Here is a 21,878-nt window from a genome sequence, read left to right as displayed (position 1 = left end):
GATCTGCTAACATCACCCTCTTTAGATCTAGCAGGCAGGATGTTCTGCCATACAATGAAGTGTTCACAGCCTCCCTTGCCAGACCAGTAAGTGAATGATTTCAAGCCTGGTGGGCAATACTTGTGTCCATGCGTAACACAGACAGACCACAGTAGTAGGCAGCTGCATGTAATTTTGAACTCCACTCATTGAACTGTAATAAAACAATATAAGCACTGCTTGGGGGAAAGATTGGATGCAGTTATCCTTACACAGGGCTCGGGCATATGAAAGCAGTGCTGGCTGACAAGAGGATTTTGAGATTTGATTTTGATTGAATTGCAGAATTGAACAGGCCAGGAATGTCAGTGGAAGGCTAAATGCCTGTAGTGCCGTAAAGTTTTATTCATGTGAGGCTTTCCAATATAAAGTAGATGGATTATTGGAAAAGGTGTCAAGGGACATGAAATAGAAGTGCCCAAAACATAAAATGTGGGTATAGGGATAAAATTACTTCTTGCTTAGTATATAATGAGCTCACAAAAATGTTGTGGGTAGTTGTTTGTTTATCTTTCAACCTTTTTAAAGCTAATTCATCACACAACATAAAACGCAGTCTTCCTTTCTGACTTCAGATCTGTCTGTGGCTGCAACTCATATTGCTTTTAAAAACACGATGAAAAAAATGGAGTCCTGTATTTTCTTAATTTTGATTAAAAAAAAATAGAAAAGGAGTCTCATTAAAAAAAAAAAGGAAAAGGGAGAAAAAAAAAATAGTCCACAGGATATGAACACTCAGCAGACACTGAAAACTATTATGCTCAAAAACAAGAGCGGGATGTGTATTCACATACCACAACACACTGACTTATTTCATAGCTCAGTAATGCATACGTAATTAGAGCCAAATTTGCATAGGACAGCTGATATCCAAATTTGTACGGCATTAGAGACAGCCTCACTCATTTGCAGTGAGCTATGAACAGTAAATAAAGTTGCACAGAAGACTGTATATGGGTTGGCAGAAGTGCGTTGCGTTTTTGTGCCCTAATTCTTTACCCATTTACAGACTTCTGTCTCGGTTAACATCTTCCCTTAAACATACTCTAAATCATATATTATGATTGCAGGGAAATAACCATAGCTTTAGTCTTTACCCATTCACTTGGAATTATAAAATAAACAGTAAAACGGCCTGCTTGTAATAAGTTGCTTTTTTTTTTTTCTGCTTCAAATTGCATTTATTTATTTATTTATTTTGGAGAAGGATTTGTGCTGTTAATCTGCCTTTAACCGAGGCCACGAATCCCGTCCTGTATGTGTGCCTTACAGGGAGGTGGTGTGCAGTGTGCGCGGGGCTGTCAAATTGGCATCTCCAATTACCATAAAATGTAAACTTATGAAATAGTCTTTAAAGGTGCCCAGAACAGCACATATTTATGTTCTCTGGCCGAACTGCCTGCGAGTTGTATTATTCTTCCATTTCAGCCCCTCCTGGTTGAGCTCACATGTATGTTTAGATAGTGTTTATATGTAATTGTAATTTTTCTTGAAGTCCAAAGGAAACACCCAAACGGCTGTTCCTCGCTGGGCAGACTTTAATTATTGTTTTTGAAGTCCTCTATTGAAAGGCTGGATTTGCAAATCCTTCAGGAAAGAAATGCCACATTCAGTGTTGGTGGTAACACTCCGGGGATTTGTTAAACTTTTATTTACCACATGTTCTGCAAAACATTCCTTTGCGATATTTCAGGGCTTTTTTTGTTGTTGTTGTTATTATTTAGGTTTGACAAAAGTAAATGGGTTGAGTGTTTGCCTGTTGCAATAGCAGTTTATTTCTGGTGAGTTTCTTTGAAGGAAAAGGATAGAAAAAAAATCCTTCTGTCCCCACCGCAGGATTCATACCAGCTATAGTCCTTGAATTATGTGTGGTAGAGATGCTGCAGTCAATGGAGTGAATTTCTATTCTTCCTTCCCCCTTCCCCTTTTTCCCCCCAACCAGCTTATTTTTTGTCACGGAGATTCGGGCAGGCTGCAGTGCAAGGAGCTGATCTGTGAGCACGTGGGATGGAGGGATGTGGGGTGCAGGTGCTGGGGCCATTCCGGAGCAGACGCAGGAGAGGCCAAAGCCGTCGGTGCACCCAGGGGACCCAGCAGGGCAAACCCCTGCCCTTAGGTGAGGTACTTCATGTGTGAGCGGGCACTGGGACAGCTGTCTGCCTCAGCTCCTCAGCAGGAGAGCAGCAGTGTTTCCACTTCTGTCTGTTCTTTCATGAACTGCCGCTAATTCAGCGCGGTGCCCACGCAGCTCTGGGTGCTGCTGGGTGCTCAGGCAGATCCTGCAGGTCCTTCAGACCATTTCCCAAGTGTTGGTAGCTGCTTGCAGATTAAAACAGACGTGGGGTTCTGTCTGTTGACTCATAAAGTCAATCAAATAGGGAGAAAAAAGTGATTTTCAGCTCAAAATCGAGGCAGTTGGAGGTTTTTTGGACCTGCAGTTGAATAGGCGGAACAGAACGGATGATTTTTAGACAGCTTTTAAAAATGACTTTATGCAGAGGCTGCAAAGTTTTGTTTAAAAACCTTTTTGAAACACAGTTTTACAACAGTAATTCTGAAACCTGTAGTTAATGTATTGTTTTAATATATTTTTTCTCTTGACATTTGAAAGAGAGTCATTGCAGGCCCCTAAGTGCAGTTGGCTCATATGGTTATGGCTGTGCTGGAACTGCTGGGCTTCAGCTGCTGCTGACCTCTCCTGTAGATGAAGAGTTTGGTTTTGATTCCCACTGAGATGGGAACAGTTAAAGGAATCCCTCTGCCAATTCCATCAAAAACTGAGTAAGTAGTAAGGAGATGGAAAGACAGGAAACCTTGTTCTCCTTTTCCAACCTGTGGATTAAAGAAAGGTGTGAGAGGGTGAGCTCCAGTGCCACGGAGTTCCTGATGAACTGAGTGTTCTTGCAGCAGGTCATGTTCAGCAAATATTTTACATGTATAAATGCATAAACTTGCTACGTATCCAGCACATCTGAGGAACTTTCATTTAACTAATAGAAATGTTTGCGTACGTTTTGCTGCAGTTCCTCATTTCAGCTGATGAAGAGTAATACAAATAACAGAATTACCAACTAATTAAAGTACTAATTTCTAACAAAGTCAAAACCTGGCACTTAGAGGAATAAGTGAATAGAAGTGCTTAGCAGGAAGAGTTAAGCTTGGTGAAAAGATCCTATTTTATGAAGTTGCTAAGCAATTAGGATCAGTCTCTCTTTACAAAAATAAACATAAAAGTATAAATGTAAAACAAGATTAAAATCAGTGATTTAAACCATGTTTCCTGCTTTCTGATATGAGCCACGATTAAAATCAGTGATTCAGATGGCTTTGATTCGTATCGAGCTCACGCTCGGTTGGATCAGCTTGTGGTCACAGATGTCCCCTCTGCAGATAAAGGAGGCCCGAGGTGTCCCCTTTGGTCACGCTGTCCTGCCTGTGACAGAGCACTGTGCTTGTTCACATAGGCAGGGGTGCTGCTACCGCTCCCTGCATCCTGCACTTTGTTTGAGGAGGGTTCTGTTGGAGCTCAAGGGCTGCTGACAGGTGGAGCATCCCCGAGCCCCATGTGTGGCTGCACTCAGATGGTCCGTCCTTGTTGAAATGAGGCAGTCTTTAAGGTCCTTCCAACCCAGGCCACTCTCTGAAGTGTAGCGTGAAGCCCTGACCTTCCCATTGGGTTTCCTGCCAGGCATCCTGCAGGGGAGGCAGGAAGAAGACGACCTTGTCCACACAAACTCTAATGAAGAGCAAAATAGGACATAGGCACTTTTTGGCCAGAATGCCTCAGGTGGTTCATCACTGAAGCCCTGTCCTGGTGTCTGGTGGTGGGGAGTGCATCTCGCAGTGATGTAGATCACAGCTTCCCATGACAGGGTCTGGATGTTAAAGAAACCCAACATAAACCTCGATGCGCTGTGGGTCAGAGATGTCAAGTAGAGCGGATTGCATTCGGGTTGGACATAAATTATTTAAAACGCCCATAAAGAAGGGTCAGCAGCCCTTGTGTCGGGATGAGTCGGTGTGAGGCTGTGCGCTGTAATTGTTTCCATATGGTGGCCTTTTTCAGCACACAGTGGAAATCCTTCACAACGTGCAGAAACGAGAGAAACACGCGGAATTTACTGTCATAACATTTCTCGTTGGAAGTTCACAAAATAATGAGCTTAAGTTAGCTCTCTCATTTCTGCATGTATTTCAGACCACGGCCGAGCCTTTTATGGGGCACGGTTAATGTCCTGTTGGCAGCAAAACACCCGAGCTGTGAGGCTCAGGCAGGCAGGGGCCTTCCATCGGCGCTGGGCGCAGTCAGCTCTCCTGGAGGTGGGTGTTTGGGCATGGAGTGTGCCACGTGCTTCTGGAGGCAGCCGTCGTGAGCTTGCAGTGCTTGGACTTAAACAGAAAGGCAGCTTTTTTTCTTATATTTAAGGTTAACCAGCACTGGACCAATCCTGTTACTTGACAGTATTTAGACCATGCGACTCATTTATCTGCACGTTTATTAGCGTATGATGTTAATGTCAGCGTGTGTGTTTTAACACAGTCAAGTTTTCTAAGTGGGTTTTCTGATGCTTAATCCTTGCTAATTTATTCCTCTTGCATTCTGAATGTAGTGACTAACTTGAGAGAAATCAGATGAAGGAGGTCAGATTTGTAGCTGGTATGAAGTGACACCGTTCCTTGGTTCTGGGAATCGAGGCAGTGATGTCTGCCACTTAGCTTAACCTGTTACTGACTTGTAACTATGCTTAGAAAAAAGCACCAATACATTCATACTTGTAATGTGCTGCAGCAGGAAGGCATCCAGGGAAATGCTCAGAGGTGTGGTGAGGACATATATAGGACAGAAGCGGTGTGGACTGTAGGATACAGTGACGTAGGACGGAGTGTCAGGGTAACTTAATTTATAGAGGTGTGATTTTTTTTATTTTTTTCAAGTGGAAGCCCTGGAATGCTGGGAATGTCAGTGCATCCATTAAGGTATTGACAGCTGATAGAGGTTTGCCCTGAAAAGCTGACTATTTTTGGCAGGGAGGGTGAGTGCTGTTTGAAGTTTTCTGGTATGTCTGGATAGGTGCATAAAAATAAGAATACATAAAACAAACTGTAGAGGTGTTGAGCAGGTCGTAAGAACACACAGGATTGGGTTCACCTATCGGGACATGAACCATACAATCCGTGTTTTGGGATGCATCTTCTAGAAGGTGCCCAGCTGAGCTGTGATGTGTGCTGGGGTTCCCACCCTTCAAGCAGGGAGTGCTGCATGCTCAGCCATGCCTGGAAATCATGTTCCAGTGGTGCCTGGTTGGGCTGCCAGGGCCTGGAGGCTCCTGACTTCCTGGCCTTGGCTGACATCTGCTGATTGGCTTTTGGGCCTCAGGAACGTGCGGTGTTTTCCTTGCAGAGCACTTTGTGTGGTTTGGTCTCAGCAAGGAGCTACCTCCTAACCGTTGGGATATTTCTGTTGTGATACCCATTATGTCGCGGATTGTGGGTTTTGTTGGTTGGTTTAAAGTTTAAAATGAAACTGGGCAGTGCTGTGCAGTGCTGAGTTCCCAGCTGCTGCGAGATGTAAAATGTGTGTGCCTCATCAAAGCGTTGACTTTATTGTGGTTGCTTCGGGAGGCAGGCCACTAGGTAATCCGTGCACGCGGGGTGAGGGACGGGCTGGGTATGTGTGGGTTGTGAGTGATTCTGGCATTCGCTCTTTGCTTTTGAAGTGCGTGGAGCCCACTTTGGTTCCAAGTTCAGAAATAATACGTCTTGGAGTAAATAACCGCAGTAAATACAGACATCACTTGAAGAACACTAAGAAAGCAAACCACAGCAGGTAAACTTTTCAAAAGGCAATGCAGAATTTTAAATATTCGAGATTTTTATCTTGAGGAGTTATCTGTAGAAAAAATAAACGTTCTCTTGGAATTAGTGAGACAGGACCCGTGGCACTGCACTGGCTGTGGGAAGCTCCATGCTCCGAGGGGGCTGTGCAAAGAGTGCGGGGGTGGCCCCAGAGCCCCCAGCATGTGCCTGCAGGGGCCGGTGCTGCTTCATTGGCTGAGGCAAACAGAACAGAAAGCTGCAGCTGAGTAAAGCCCTGGCTGGAATAAGACTTCTTTTGAAAAAAAAAATATATGTATATAAATAAAAAAAAAAAATCCAACTTCCCCTTAGTGATTTATGGTCCCTCTAACAATGCCACTTTCTCAGAGCCATGCATCATACGCAAACAATGGGCCGCATAGAAAAGCGTGTTCCCCGGAGTATTACCAAAAATGTAATTTTGTCTTTAAATTCTTAAGGGTGAATTGCAAGAACATGACTTCATAGGAACCTTTGAGACATTACAGCTTTTAATAATACTTTGCAGCTACATGTAGTACTTCAATTTTACTTTTATTAATTAAATTGCTGCGTGCGTGTGCAGCGGGGAGGGGATCCCGGCAGCCCCACCTGTGTGCCTGTGCCTGCCAAGGGCTTTCCTTCCCTGCCGAGCTCTGCTCGGGCTCTCTCTGATGGAGCTCAGCGCGTTCTCCCCCAGTTTCCATCCCCTGGGACTGCCCTTTATCTTCGGTGCCCATCGGCGCTTGGTGCCCGCAAGAGGGTGCGCAAGAGAGGCAGCTCCTCGCCGCCTTCTGCTCTTCTCCAACCGCTCCGTGGGCACCAAACCATCCCCTCCCCACGCCGGGCTGTGTGTGGGTACCCAGCGGCTCTGCCTGCGCTCCCCCGCCCGGCATCGCTATCCTCTTGCATCTTTGATCTTTCCAAGTTTATATAAATGTTTTCATAAGTTTTCAGGAAAATTGAGGTCAAACTTATTTCATCCCGTAACCCCTTTGCCTCCCTGCTCCAGCTACGCTATTTTTTTTTAATGGCCGCATCTCGCATTATGTAAAACAGAGGTGAAGAAACATCTTCAGCAAATCTCGGTTGCCTTTCTGTCTGCAGCAGCAGGGTTTGAATCTGCCTGCTTATCTAATAAAGGGTAGGAGCTGCACTTTTTACAGCTTTTTTTTTTTGTAACACAGTTTGTGGGCTTGCCCATAATAATACAATTATGAAGGTTAACAGGAAAAAACTGGGTCCAGGAGTGATTCCAGGCACCTGGCAATGCCGACGAATTGGAAGCGCACCACCAATGAAAACTGCAGTGAAAAGCAAATTAAACCTCATATCTGCCATCTCACTCGCTTTTCTCTGCTTTCCTGTTTGGACTTGAAAGGTGATTGGAGCCAAGGCAGTGACAGTTGACGGAAGTGCTGCAAGGAGAGAGTATTTATTTACAGTGAATCGTGGTGATGCTTGTTCAGGATGCGGTTTCACGCAGGATGTTCTGTCCCCACCCCCGGTTTGATCATTTCTCCAAAAAAAAAAAAAAAAAAAAGGCAGAAAAAAAAGTTCCTTGATTGTTTAAGGCCACAGCTAATGCTTGGAGCAGTGCTGTGCAGCGTGCCAGTGCTTGGAGTGCTCGGTAATGCTGCGTGGTAGGGAGTTCCTGTGCAGGGCACAGGCAGCTCAGCGCGGCCTCATCCCCTCTTGTGTTTGCATTTAGTGTCTGCTGCATGCACTTACATGGGCAGGGGCTGCCAGCTGAGGCCAGCATGGGTACTTGGTATTTTTGGGGGTGGGGGGAGCAGAAAGGGATAGGTTCAGCATATTTGGCTGTGGAGTTTCCCTTGCTCTGGCTGTAATCAAGACATTTCCACGAGCGCGTGCTGGGGGAGTAATGCTTTAGGAGGCCCTTATTGCAGGGGGGTGATGCTGGGGCAGGTCCCTCTACATCCATGGCAAGCCATGGCTGATGGGGCTCTCCCCCAGCCTGTGCAGAACGGGCAGGTTCTGCAGCCCCCATTCCTCACGCTGCCCTATCAGCCCCGGCCACCGCTTCGTTTTGCACAGCTCCTGACAAGCAGAGAGAGATAGTAACTCCTGTTACTGCCAGACGGGGCCAGTGATTAGATAGGAGAGTTTCTCTATCTCGTTTTGTTCTAGATAGAGTATATGGCTTAGGGACGTGCTCTAGCAAGGACGTTTTCCTTCACGGGTGCTGAGCGGGGAAGCTATTGGAAACCTGAGGGATGAGGGAGGACTGAATATGGGTTTTTTATTTATTTACTTTGACGTTTTCTTTTAAACTACTTTGAAGAAGTACATTTTCACTGGTTTTTCTGTCTGAAAGAAGGAATCTAATGGCTTTTTTTTTTTTCCACTCACAGCTTTTAATTACATCATTGCCATCATTGGGCCCTTTCTACAACTCCCACATTGTTCAGTAGACACAGTGAAATGTTTTTAGGAACCTATAAAAGTCAGTAATTTGCATCCAGAGGCCGTGGTTGTAGTCAGCACTCAGGCAACCGAAACAGCTGCCTGGGTAACTTTATGGCCAGTACATGTGCTGCATCACGGAGTGTGCTGCAGCCGGCAACACGGGAGCACAGCCACTGCTCCTCTGTGCATCCCCTGATTGCATTGCGGGTGCCATTCAAGGAAGGGGTGCAGTAATGAAGATGTTGGGGCTGCAGGCTGGGAATGGAGCACCCAGGGGTCTGCTGGGGCTGGGACCCTCGCCTTGCTCTGTGCTGTCTTATCACGGCATTACGCGCTCATGGAAGGCTTCTGAGCTGCTTTCCACGTTGGTCTCCCTTGAATTATCACGTACTTTTGGAGATGAGCTAAAAGTACGTCGTGTCTTTCTCAGTGCGAAGTGCAGCCCTGCTGAGTGGTTTTTGTAGCGGTGACAAGTGAGCTGGTATGAGGCATCAGGGGCTCCCCCTAAAACCAGCCATTTCCGAGGTAGCGAGCACCTCGTGTTGAAGAAACGTGGCAAGTTTTAGGATGGGTTTTGCAAAATTGCTAAAGAGACTTTCATATCAGTATGAACTTGGGCAGTCAAAACATCTGAAGTAGCTTTGAAAATGTCACTGTGGAGGATCCTGCTCGTGGCTGGTCTGGTTGAATAAAAATGGCTGAGACGCTCATGGAGAGATAAAGCATTCCCTTTTTAAAGGTGATGGGGCGGCTAAGGTTTGGTATTTACCATGCAAGAAGGGCTGAAAAACGTCTTGAATTGAGTCTGATTTTTAGGAGAGTATTCCTCGTTCTCACTAGCCTGGGTTAAATTGTGGACTTCCCAGGCACGAATGATTTACATGCATTTTAATTTTAGTTTTACATCTCTCAGACTGAGTCTTTTCAGCCGGGATCACACCATCCCCGTTTGTTTCTGTTAGGGCTGCATATGCTATGTTTCCACACCGCCCTATTTTTTGCCCATTTGAAGCATAAAGCCCCGCTCCAATCCTGGAGTGAGAAATAACCCCGAGGATGCTGTGGGCTGCCTGTGCCTGCCGCTTGGGTCTTCTGTTCTCAACACCTCCCAGATTCACCTCTTTCTGCCTCTTAACGTTATATCAGCATCAGCAGAAGAATAAAGCCAGGTCCATGCTTTGGGAAGCAAGCCATCTGTTGTCACGCAGTGGGCTTTGGCTCTTTAGTGCTCACTGATGCCAACGGGGAAGTTGCTTTGACTGGGTGGGGAGGTACAGCCTGGGTGACCATCCCTGTGCCGGGGCAGGGTGCTGGGAGGGGTGAGGAGACAGCATTCCCTCTGGGCTCACGGAGCTGTCTGTAGTCAGAAATGTGCCGTACTCATCCGTAACCAGCCGCGTCGTGCCGAAACTCGCTCCTGAGAGCTGGGCCGGGTGAGCTGGCAGTGATTGACAGCGCCTTCTCCTGCCCTGCAGCCCCCATCAGGCTGTTTTTCATGGCCTCCAGTGTTTGCCTAGGTGGTTCCCAGCCAAGACAGGAAACTATTTGGCTTACGGTGGTAGAGAGCTCCTCTCATGGTATTTACAGATAAAAGGGGAGGAGTTGAAAACCTTCGTCCGTGTTAAGCCCAATCTGATAACCTCCAGGGATTTTGTTAGTTCAAAGAAATTTTGGATAGCAAGCCTGTGTGCTTAACTGGAGCTGAAGCCCTAACCCTTGGAGGCATCCCATCCTTAGAAAAACCTTCAAATAACAAATGCTGCATGTAACTCTTTGTTTTTTTTTTTTTCTTCTCCTCCTTTTAATGTTTGAAACCCACTAGACCGTTCTAAAAGTCTACACTTAGGTAAGAATACATCCCTGACCTTTAAAATTGTGTCTCTTCTAAGCATTTATGGCATAGAAACCGATTTTGTTCAACAGACAGTCTGTGAGGTGGGAATTGTGAGCGGCTAAAAATAAGAAAGGTGAATTATATTCGGTATCTAGATGGTAGAATGTGGTTGCTAGGAATAGATTAGCAAAGCAATAGTAAAATGAGTGCTTTCTAGGACAGTTACCTCAGTTATCAGCTAGCTTAGTGCTGTGTCCTCTTGTTGGCTGAGCCTAAGGCCTCCCTGGTTGGGTTGGAGATGGGACTGGCTACAGCACACAACAAAAGAGATGCTGTGTGAGCTCCAGTTTTCAAACCTTTTGTTTTTCCTACTTTATTTCCTCCTCCTTTGGGACCGGCGATGCCAGCCAGGCAGTTATGTACACCAGGGAGGCTGCCGTGCCTTGGTGGAGTGGGGATCTGGGTGCTCCAAAACATCCTTGCCTGCCTCTGAATCCAGAGGTGACCTCCAGGCAAGTCTCTGTGCAGTCCTTCCTCCTCACTCATAACTCTCTTTTTTCCCCCCTTGATTTTTGCTAAGTTCCCTTCCCACTGGCTGTTAGAGACCTGGGGCAGGACGTGGCTGTGCTGGACACCACGGAGGGGACTGGTAGGGCTGGGAGTGCAGTGCCAGGTTCCCAGCTTCCTTCTGGATGCTCTTTGCAAGCCTAGAGCTACCTTCCACTTTAAATAGGCAGATTCACTTGCTGATTAAAAGGCATTGTTAATTTAGAAGGAAGGCCACATTCTTTCTCAACACCATCATTAATTAAAGACTAGGAAATTGCCAATTCACCCAACATTCACATCCTTAGCAGCCTGTGCTCACATAATTTATTGCCCAAGTATCTTAATGCCCAACTGCATGCTGAGGCCCGTACACAAAACCTTAACTCCAATCTCATGTATTTTTCCTATGCATAATTAAGATGATTGCCTCTTAAAACCTTGGGTATTTTTGGTAAAACACCTTTGTTTTTCTGAGGTTGGCTTTCAGATTGTGCCCAAACATGGGCACTGATTGTGGACGCAGTTTTATGAAACCGCGTCTAATCCTGTGTGCACGGGAGTGAATCATAACCCCCAGATGAAAAGAGCTCCTTCGGGGCTCTGGGAGGGGAACAAACCACGGCACCCAGCAGTCCTCGAGGTTGTACAATTATAAGCTGTCTCGGGTTGAATACAATGAGAGAACAGGGTGTTATGCCGGTAAGAGCAGTGTAAGTATGCAAAATCCACTTACAGCTTAGACGCATCATTCATGAGTTACACCGTGGCTCCTAACTCATGGCAGCGACGAGTGTCTGGCAATCCCCACCATCTGGTGAACTCTGATGTGTATTTGAACAGCACAGTGTGTTAGTGTGCCTATATACAAGACATATTCACACACAACATATAGTGGCAGGGGAAAGAGAGAGGAATTATGTTTCAGCTGTGAATGACTTATATTTACTCGAGCAGCAAAGAAATAGCTGATAGCTCACGAGTGATCAAAGCCGGTGGTGAGTTATAGAGGTCTTTCCTCACTGTGAGGAAGATATAGCACATTTCAACCTGCTGTATATCCTTTTAGTCCAACACACACATTTTAATACTTATTTTTATTTTGGTTTAGAGGCTTTTCTCCTTTGCCCAGCGAGAGATTTTTTTATTATTATTTTTTTTGCGGTCTCTCCTTCTCTGTCTGATGCGGATGCCAGAGACAGAGCAGATTGGGAAGCCTTTGAACACATTACTGGTTGAACTCAGATGAGATTTTTTTTGTATTGCTTGGTTGCAGGCTCCTGTGGTGAGCATAAGGAATTTAGTTTTGATTGACATTATATACTCTTAAAGCAAAAGTGATCTATCAGCATTCAGGCGCCCACAGCTTGTTTTTCTCTTTTATGACAGAGAATAGCTATGTTGCAGTTGTGCTACAGCGATGAAGGTTGCATTGCAGTTTCTCTTTGAATCCTCTGATGGAGGAGGTAGCGAGGGGTGAGTCAAATCTGGGCCATTTTAGGTCACTCCTAACAAGCCGGGCTGGAGGATCTTCTCGGTTTCAGCTGCTCTGACTGTTTTGTGTTCAGCCAGAACTTCCTTTGGTAGACCGGCATTCTCATTCCAGTACAGAATATTTGTACAGATGACACAACCTTATTGTCTTCGGCTTCGGTCGCATTAAAATGAGTTTTTACAGTTAACACACCCGTGATCTTGTACCACAGAGAGAGCTGGTTTGGAGAGAAGATGTGATATATCCTCAGCCTTAGTCTGGGTGTGAGACACCCTCCTTCGCTCCTTCCTCCTTGTGCACAGCCAAATGTGAAACCTCTTCAAAATCAGTTGCTCTCCAAATGAGTTATTGTTTGGCCTATGGTCGCTATAGAAGACAGGTGAGCCGTCCTCTGGAAGGAAATGCAGTTCTGCAAGTTCACCTTCAAACATGGGAGTGTCGGGTGGTGTTTCTCATGCAGCTGATGTGTGTGGAAGCAGGCAGGTAGCTCGGCCTTCCTTTCCGTGCCTGTGGAATGGGTGCAGTGCTCCTTACTGCCCTTGCTGCATTGGTGCCAGTGTGCATCAGTACATCTCCTGGGACATGGGTATGCAAAGAGCCTACAGATTAAAAGGATTTATTATTAGAGGCTTTATAACCATTTGTAAACCATTAGAATCTCACGTAACCTTGGAGTAAGAATGCTGAGATGTGATTATTAAAGCAGTTTTAAGAAACTATAGAATGCAAAAGCTCTTTAAGAGTCGAATGGTGCTGAGCATCCTTGCAACTCTTTGGTACCACCTTTTCCACCTAGCAGAGCATTCTGAGAGGGCTATTAGCGGGTAAATGTGAAATCATGGTGTGCAGTCAGTCCATCTGGCCATGACTGCTTCAGGGAGATCCAGTGGTGAGGTGGGGAGGAATCTGAGGGTTCCCGGGGTGGGCTGCCCTGACCCCGCTCGTGCTCGTGGCAGGTGAGTCAGGGGGGCTTGCCCGGTGTGGGGACAGCTGAGGTTCTGTCTTGCCCCAGGTTTTGGTGATGTTCAAACACAGGAGTAGTAGTTGGGAAGAATTTTAGGTATTTTTTTTCTGGAGATGTAGGTATGTGGGATGCTGACAGTACATGCCAGGTTTTGGAGCTCAAAATGAATGATTAAATAATTTGTAATTAATGTAGTGAGTGGGAAAATAAACATCTGAAGATGGCAATTTTCAGGAAGTGTTTTTAAGACCTTCAGTGTTACATTTTCCATTTATTTAGGCAGACTTGGCTAATTGTTACAGGAGGGAAAAGTTGCATTTTCGTGGGCAGCGAATGCCTCTGTGCTGGGCATGTCCCCAGTTATGTAAGTCACCACTGAATCATTGGTTTGATGAGGGAGTGGTGACTGAACGTGTTAGCTCAGCATCCCCCTCCTCATAGCCCTCCTCTTTCCTTCCAGGTCCTACTCCTGGTGTTGTCTAGTTTCCATGTGTGTACCCGTGTTTGCTGCAATGCGCTCAGGAGCAGATGGATGGTGAGACTTCAACCCCACCTCCCTGTGTACCCCATAGAGCCCACATCTCATGCTATATCCACGGGCATGTATCAGCAACAGGGCGCACAGTGTTTGCTTTTAATTAGCTCCTCGGTCCCTGAATCAGAGCCTTGCTGTTTAGTTCAGGTGCTCTACCCCATGTCCCCCCCCCCCTTCAGTGAGCGGGGATATGGCTGTCCTTGAAGCAGAGGAGGATGGGGCACACATGCATGTCGGAAGCCCTGTTTCCCAGTGCCTGCTTTGAGGCTTTGGAGCAGGTTTTGTTTGCAGGTATGTCTGGTGCTGTGTGGCTGCGCAGCGATGTGATGCTCTGAACAAAACCTCAGCTCGGCGCTGCTTTTCCTCCTTTGCTTTGCGGCGCCCGGGTTTTGATGTCTTGCTTCTCAGAATGCTTGACGGTAGTAATAACGGAAACAGCAAAAAATGTCAGCTTGACTACTGTCTGCGTGTCGGCACTAGTCCAGGGAGTTTCAAAGGGATGTTTTATTGATTCTGTAATTGCACAGTAGAATGGACAAACTGAACTGCACCTCGGGGCAAGGAAAGCCCCTGTCTAAACGGCATCTGTTGGAGGCATGCGCTGCTGTAATTTGGGCAGGGAGTGCTGGCTGCACAGTTTGAACCAGGGGACTGGAATCTTGGCTTAACCCTTTTGTTGTAGGCGATGGAGCTTCCCCTCTGCCCATGTGGGAGCTGACTGTGGGGCCCCTGCAGTGCCAACACTGCTCCTGGGGGCTCTGCTGTGCTCAGTGCTCTGCGTAGTTGTGTCAAGTCGCTGCCTCTGAGCTCCAGGGTCCCCGATGCCAGGGCATGTAGCATTGCCTCACTTGCAATATCCACTTCTTCCTAACTGAAAAACTGGTCGTCATCTCTTATGAAATAAGGCTGCGTTGTGCTGCTCGCTCCTGGGAGCTGGTAACTTCCTCTAGCACAAGCTGATTACTTTCCAAAACTGAAGGAGTGGACTGAGCTGTTTTGCTAAAACAATTGCAAATTAAATTTGTAAACTTTTGCTGTTGCCATATTTTTTCACTGGCATGCTGTCTGTGAGCTGTGTCTTTAATTTGGTGAGAACACAAATCAATTAGGCTAACCCACGGCAATCCAAAAGCGGTGGAACTAAATGCAGAGAGCCCTTTACCTTGCTCAGAATGCCCACGGTGCCTGTGTGCAGGGCTGTGTGCTTAAAACTCAATTTGTTGTCAATAGTTCTTAATTACAACGCTCAGCACTGGGATGCCCAGGGTTTCACCCTTGTTCCTCTCCCTTATGTCTATCGGCAGCAGAGGTAGCGCTTTGTCCCTGGAATGTTGGGCTCTCAGGCTGCAGTTTTAGGGCAGGCGCTGGGCTGGGAGTGCGGGCACACAGCCAGCAGCACCCGAACCAAGCCCTGTTCTGGGAGCTCCCATGGCTTGTAATTAGGGCCATGATTAGGTCATTGTCTTCCCGAAGCTGAGCTGGAGCTCGGGGTGATGCGCTGTTTGTTTTTGGAAGTTGTGCAAACCTTTAATACGTTATTTTGAAATCTGGATGTTAAATGTAATGCTCTTGCAAAGCATTGCTGGGACATGCAGCACCATCCTGTCCTGTGCTGGATTTTAACAGACTTTAAAAGAACATTGTTTTAAATGAAGGAAAGATGTGTACTTAACTTCTTTGTACTTTCTGTGGATGCTGTTGAACTTCTCTATCTAGAGCCCTGTGTGTAGTAATAGCACTGATAGATACGCCAAAACAGCAAGGAATTAATATTGAGGTTGTGTTGATGAGGTAAAGACCATCTTCAGCAGTGTGCATTGAGGAAGTAAACGGTGGAAGATCGCACCAGTGGGATCTGCTCAGCTCCCTCATGGGGGTTCAGAGGCCTGTAAGTCGTATGCTAGCAGGAAGAGCTGCACCTGGGGCTGCCGCCAGAGGAAGAGCAGCTTTGTTCTGCGTCGGGAAGAGAATGCCAGAGATCTGCTGATGAGCAGTAGAAGGGAGCAGTACCCAGAGTGCAGCTGATGCAGTGGTCTCATTGCATCATTAACCCGAGCTGCACTTAGAGCCCTGAGGAAAGAGCTGTAAGGTCTTGATGTGCCTTATTTGGTGGTGTGACATGTAAGGGTAGCTCATCTTTACCTAATTGTACATTGAATAGCCGAGGTGCGGGAGGTGTCCGGCGGAGCAGCGCTGATGTCGCTCAGGACCGCTGGTGGGCGAGGCGTAGCACGGGCTGCATCACTGTGCAACTCAGACTCCAAATTTGGAGGTGGGTTTGTTGAGAGCAGGATGGAAATTAAAATATCAGACTATGAGCTAATAGTTTAACATTTGGCTGAGTCTTTATCACCTTCCTCCCCCGACTCTGACTCCTGTCACTGTGCTTACAATTTCAGTCTCGATGATCTGCCCCTTTCTGTTGTCGTTCTGTAACAATGGCGAGGTGAGTGCGACTGAAAACACAGAATGTGCACTAATATTTCCTGTGCCACATCAGATCACCAAAATGACTAAAGAACATCCTGAACACTAAAATTCTCAGCACATATTTTCTGTCAACACTAACGCTGAGGTGGAGTTGCCCCAGCCAATCAGACACGGGGAAAAACACAGACTTACTGACCCAGAAAGAGCTGTAGTTCCCAATTTTTGCAACGTCTCCGCTCTGATTGGCAAGGAAAGGTGGTCAGAGTTGGAATCTGCAGTCGCACAGTGCTTAAAAACCCCAAAGATGCTCCAGGCACTGCATGCTTCGAGAGCCAGGCGCGGCCCTAAGGGCAGTAGCCATGGGAAGCAGGCGTTTTGCCAAAGCTCTGCTGCGGTCAGTGTGCTTTGCTGATAGAAATCATTCATGCTTTTGGCAGTAGTGTCTGTATCTGGGGTTGTGATGCTCAAAGTCCATTGATGACTAGTTAAAAAAATACGCAGATAGATAAGCTGACTATTCTTGCACCGAAAGCAGAATAAAGGGGTCAGTTCTGAGCAGTGTGCCGGACCCTGCTGGTGTGACATCCCAGTGCCAGCACCTCCCTCTGGAACGGGCTGCGGGAGCTCACAGCTGCTTTTTTTAACCTATATTTTAACCAACCTTTAATTAATTATTTCAGTTCCTGGAAATTTCTGCTTAGGATTTGATTGTAAGAGCCAGGTGTCCAGAAGATTAATTTGTCCTTTTGGAGTGCAGACATACTGTTGCTGTTTTATAATCATCGACGGTGGTTGCAAGGAGCAAGGAAGGATGCAGTAAAATACGGCCGTGCTGACAGTGTAGAAGTAGCGCATCTTCTTGCTGCTTGATATTTTGATAGAAACCTTTTATCGCTTTAAAAACCGGCTGTGTATCAATATGCTACGTTAAAAACAGAAGTAGGAAACTGCAGGCTTTTAATTTTTGCCATTTGAACCCTCTTACCTTGGATGAACGCAGCGTGTAAATTATAGTTCCCATGAGGTAAAAATCAGTCAAATGCTACTTAACCTTTCCTCTGCCATGTTTTGTGGTACGTTTCTGCTTAAGAGAGTATGTGCATACGCCTTCATCTCGCTGCTGTGTGAAATTCCCGTAACAGCACAGAATTTCTTTAGATTCCGATTCGAGGTAAGCAGAAATGCTGCATTCGTAGAGATCGTAGAGCTGAGCGGTTTCAGAAAAGCTGTTTGCCCTCCGTAGGTGAGGAGCTGGCACGGCTGCATTTGGCACAGCAGCTGCCCCTGTAGCAGCCTGGTGCGGTGCTGACAACCGGGCTGAGTTCCTACCCGCTTCCATTACAACAGGTATTTGCATGGGCTGTCCATGTGTTCCAGTCCTGGATTGGCATTTTGCGAGGCTGTTCTGCTGCAAAAGTTATATGTTTTTTTTTCTTACTGGTTTCAGACAAAGCAGTTCATGTATTCAAGTGGTTTAGTATAGAAAGTGACTTCTCTCCCTGATAATTTCCTAGTAAAAGAATCAGAAATGTGTCAGTGTTGAGACTTAACATTCAAAATACCTCACCCAGAACCCATTGTATTTCACAGAAGAAGTCTTCTCTTGATTTGCTTATGGTCCGCAGTGAGGTTGGTGCCCAACTCCGCACTTACGTACTCCACTGAACCCTTTTAGCGTGGCTCTATGAAATGTTCCTTGGCACTATTTGAAGATGCTCTTCTACTTTCAGGAGACCGTTTTTCTTCTAAGCAAAAGCAGAAAAGAAATCTGAAATGTTTTCCCAGTGAACGTTTTCATTTGAAAAACAAAACAAGACAACAGTGAAAAAAGGAAATTGGGGAAATGAGAAATATCATTCTCAAAATAGCCGACTTCAGAGTCTGTACAATATTTGCATTCTGTTAATTCAAGGGCTCCTGCAAAATGAGACAAAGAGAAAATAAATGATCTCTTCGTGGTGAGCTGGGGTGATGGCGGTGGGAACAGGGCTGGAGGGGCTGCGGCCAGACAGGAGCTGTGCAGAGCTGGGCGTAAGCAGTGGCCCCGACAGCCCTCGTTCTGCTCACCTACCTCCAGGGGAGGCTTCAAAGTCCAGTTGAAGTATTTAAGAGCAATATTTTTAACACGTGGAGAAAGGAAATTAAATTCTCTCCAGCAGGACATGGTTGGAACAACTACAGTAAAGGAAAATGGACAAGTTGGCGTGGTTTGTAGTGCTAGGAATGAGTTGGCGACGTGGGTATCTTATATATTTAATGGTATGCATTAGAGACCATATAGAAATATTATTACATCTTGCAGTTAATGAGGACAAACAAATTATTGCATGTTTTCAGTGTGGCAAAATACAAGCTTGTGGAGGGAGTTCTTGCTTTAAGTAAGCTCAGTTTTAATCATAGTGGTTGATGAACCCAGAACCAAATCGCCACTGTTTGTTTTAATTTTCTTTTTGCTTATCCCTAAGGCAGAATTCCTGCTGGTGTCGATGACTGAGAATCTGCAGGTGTTCACCTGAGTAGAAAATGAGTAAAAATCGAGGAAGGGCTGCAAGAATTGTTTTTTCCTGTTGTGTACATTTGCTTTGATTCAGTAGAAATGCTTTACGTGGGTAATGAGCATTGAGAAGGGTGTGCTGGGCTGTGATTCTCCTCCCCAGGCTTTGACAGGCTTGTACAGTTTACAGACAGCCTGGCTGGGGTATTTTAGCCCAAATGTGGAGTGAGAGGGTTGGGCAAACCAGCTGCTCGTTCAGTCCAGAAACCTGTTGAGGCAAAAAAAATAAAAGGGGGGGAAATAGAGGAGGGGAGCTTTGGTAAGCCTGGAGCACACTTGTATAAACCTCAAGGACAGTGCTGAGAACGGTTCTTTAGCTTGTAGAGTTGAAAAGCCAAAATTTGACGTAAATAGTTCAGATCTGCCTTGATTTAAAGAGCTTTAACTGAATGTGGACTCTATGTAAAAATGGAATGAAACAAAATAAAAATGCTTGTACGGTTTGCATTTGTTTTAGAAGCAAAAGCTTAGCTGACTCCATGCGGTCTTCAGATGTGTAAGTAATGAAACTACAAAGCATTACTTTCTCTTGTGGACAGTCCCTAATTTTCCCCCGACCTCTCCAAAAGCCCAAGCAAGAATAGAAAGAAGTTTCAAATGTGAAAAAATGAAACTTGCTATTTATTGATGCTTCAAATATGAAAACAGAGAGCAAGATGGGGAAATCTCTGGCTCTGGGGAGGAGCGTAGGACAGTCTGCTATTTCTAGGACTTGGTTGTTTTGGAAAGTCCTTCATCCTGGGGAAAAAGATGGGTACCAGAAGCCAGCCCTACCAACCTGGAGATCTGGTGCCTGGCTGTGAGGCTGAGCCTGCCTTGCTAAGCCATTTGCAGGTGGAAAGGCACTGATTGCAGTGGGCAGTGCTGCACTGCTTTAGTGCTGTGATGGGCTCTGGGAGGAGGAGATGTGGGACTGGGAGAGGTGGTCCTAACACACGGCGGGTGGGGAGTCGAGTGCTCCAGGGATGCTGCAAAGCTGAGCTCGTACATTTACTGATGGTTTTCAGAAGCTTTTATTAAGGATGATAGAAGATGAAGAGCTGTCAGTGGGTTTTTTTTGAAGGGAGCTATAGAAGGAAAAATATTCTTGATTTTTTTTGTTCGTGTCGTGTCTGAAAATAACCCTGAAGTGGAAAGATTGCATTGAGCACAGAGCAGCGATGAAGCAAACAAGTTTATTGGTGTTATTTTTCTCCTGCAAACGCTTTGTTCCGCATTGTTTGTTGGAGTACCCTTCCAGCTGGGACAGTTTGCGTGCACAGACTGAACAGAAGTGAAGTTGGGAAATCATTTGACCTTCTGATCTGTGTAATCAGCAACAGAGACGTACTGCGGTGTTGGTGTGACATGGCTTTAGGTGGTTTGGTAATGTAAATGAGACCAGTAACCTGAGCTCACTGTATTTTTTCAACTGGGCTTATTTTCTCTAGCTCTTTCCTTGGTATTACACATAAGGCAGCTATGCAGCTGGACTGGAAATGCCTTCTGCAGCTTCGCAGTTGTGTTGTTTTGTACACTAGAAAGGTGAGAAACTGTATTTATTAGTAACACACCCTCTGCGAAGGAATGAGTAAACTAACATTTTAAAAGCCTTTTGATGACTTAAGGAGAATTTATGGTGAGAAAATTCCAAGTTCTGTAGCCAGGGCAGCGCTCGTAGTGTGGAGGTACATGGCCATGTATGTACAGTAAACACAACAATCTTAGAACATCTCTGTTATTTTGGGAAAATATTCAGACAATATATCAGTCTGGTTTTGAAACAGCTTCAAACATTTTACCACTGAAACCTCTAAAGCAAATGTTACAGAACATGCAGCTTGTCTGTTTATCTTCTCTAAAACTATGTGAAGTCATATGTGAAAAGCGATAAGAATCACAGCATCTCCTTTGGTTGCTCAATGTGAGAAGATGATGAAGAGACGTTCTTCAGAAAGGCTGCCTACCAGCCGGGCTGCTGGGCTGTTGGTGTGTGAGAAGGGAAGGGGTAGCTGTGACCCCGTGGGCAGCGGGAGGGCTGGGCTGCAGCGCGGCCTTTGGGCCCGCACACATGCATGGCTCTGCGCGTCTGTCGTCTTGAAGTTTTGGTTGCTAAACAAGAAAATTTCCCTAAGGTAAAGGAAAGTTAACACTTCTTATAGAGTCTGAAGCTGCCGTACCTGTAAATTGTTTTTTGTGGACGAAATGGGTTCTGCAGAAACCCTGTGACAGGGCCCGGCAACAGGAGATGAAGTAATTATTCCCACTTGCTGCTGTTCCACCAGAGAGATCGTCCTACAGAGGTCTAATGAATTCACGGGGAAAAAGTTTCCTCTGTCCTTTGTTTTTTGTCTCCCTTGTAGACCCATAGAGTGTGTTTTGGTGATGAACTTGCCTCATTCCTCCTGCGAGGGTGTGTTACTGAAGTGGGTAAGAGTGGAGTGGTAAAGACAAGCAGTTAAATAGCTCTTCAGAATAGAAACACAGCCAGCAGATGTTCTCATGTGCTTGTGGGAATTGAGGGCAGGGCTGAGGTGTAAAGCTTTGCACTTCTTTCCGAGGCAAGGAATGGGGTTTCTCCCTTGCTTCATGTGCCTTGAGGGGCCGTGTGTCCTGTGAGCTTCACCGAGCAGCTCCTGCATGGGAAGCAAGTGGCGTTCTGTCCTTCTGGGGACTCATGACCAGCCCTGAGCCTCGAACCAAATTCCCTCCCAGACTGAAAGCTCAGTATTGTGTGTTTTTAAGTAACACCACGTATATTTTGTTTCTTGAAATTTTTAGAGAAGTGATCCATCAAATATTTTAATACTCGCAGCAGTGTTGCTTCTTGTTATTATCATTGAAGCTCAAATAGAACAATCAAACCCACATCAAGCTTCCTTTTGTGCTGCACTGAGTGCACTCACCCTTTTGGAGCTGCTCAGAGCCCACCTGGTTCTCCCAGTCCGTGTGAAGGATGGGGTGTGCACAGGAGACAGGGAAGGCGTAAGGCAAAGAGAGCATAGCAAGACAGGTAATTCTGGTAGGAGCATCCAACTGTGATCCTCATGGCTTCACCACCACTATAGTGTGCTAAAGCCAATGGGAAATGCTTGCATGGGGGTTTGACTTTTTTTTTCTTGTTCTCTGGAACTGTTTCACTGGTGCTTATGACCTGACAGCAGTAATGAGTCACTGTATCAAAGTCACAGCCAGGAAAGGAAAAACATCGTGTATAGAGCATGCTAAATGTCGTGG

General features: G+C 46.0%; 1 protein-coding gene across 24 annotated transcripts in view; it reads left to right on the top strand.

The window, feature by feature from the left end:
• FOXP1 (forkhead box P1) overlaps positions 1–21,878 on the top strand; it is a 343,452-nt gene that overhangs the window by 67,066 nt on the left and 254,508 nt on the right. The gene's annotated exons all lie outside the window — the stretch shown is intronic.

This window comes from Gallus gallus, chromosome 12 (assembly GCF_016699485.2).
Source record: "Gallus gallus isolate bGalGal1 chromosome 12, bGalGal1.mat.broiler.GRCg7b, whole genome shotgun sequence".
Taxonomy (NCBI): Eukaryota; Metazoa; Chordata; class Aves; order Galliformes; family Phasianidae; genus Gallus; species Gallus gallus.
Note: the sequence above shows the minus strand (reverse complement) of the source record. Positions and strands in the feature narration are given on the sequence as shown.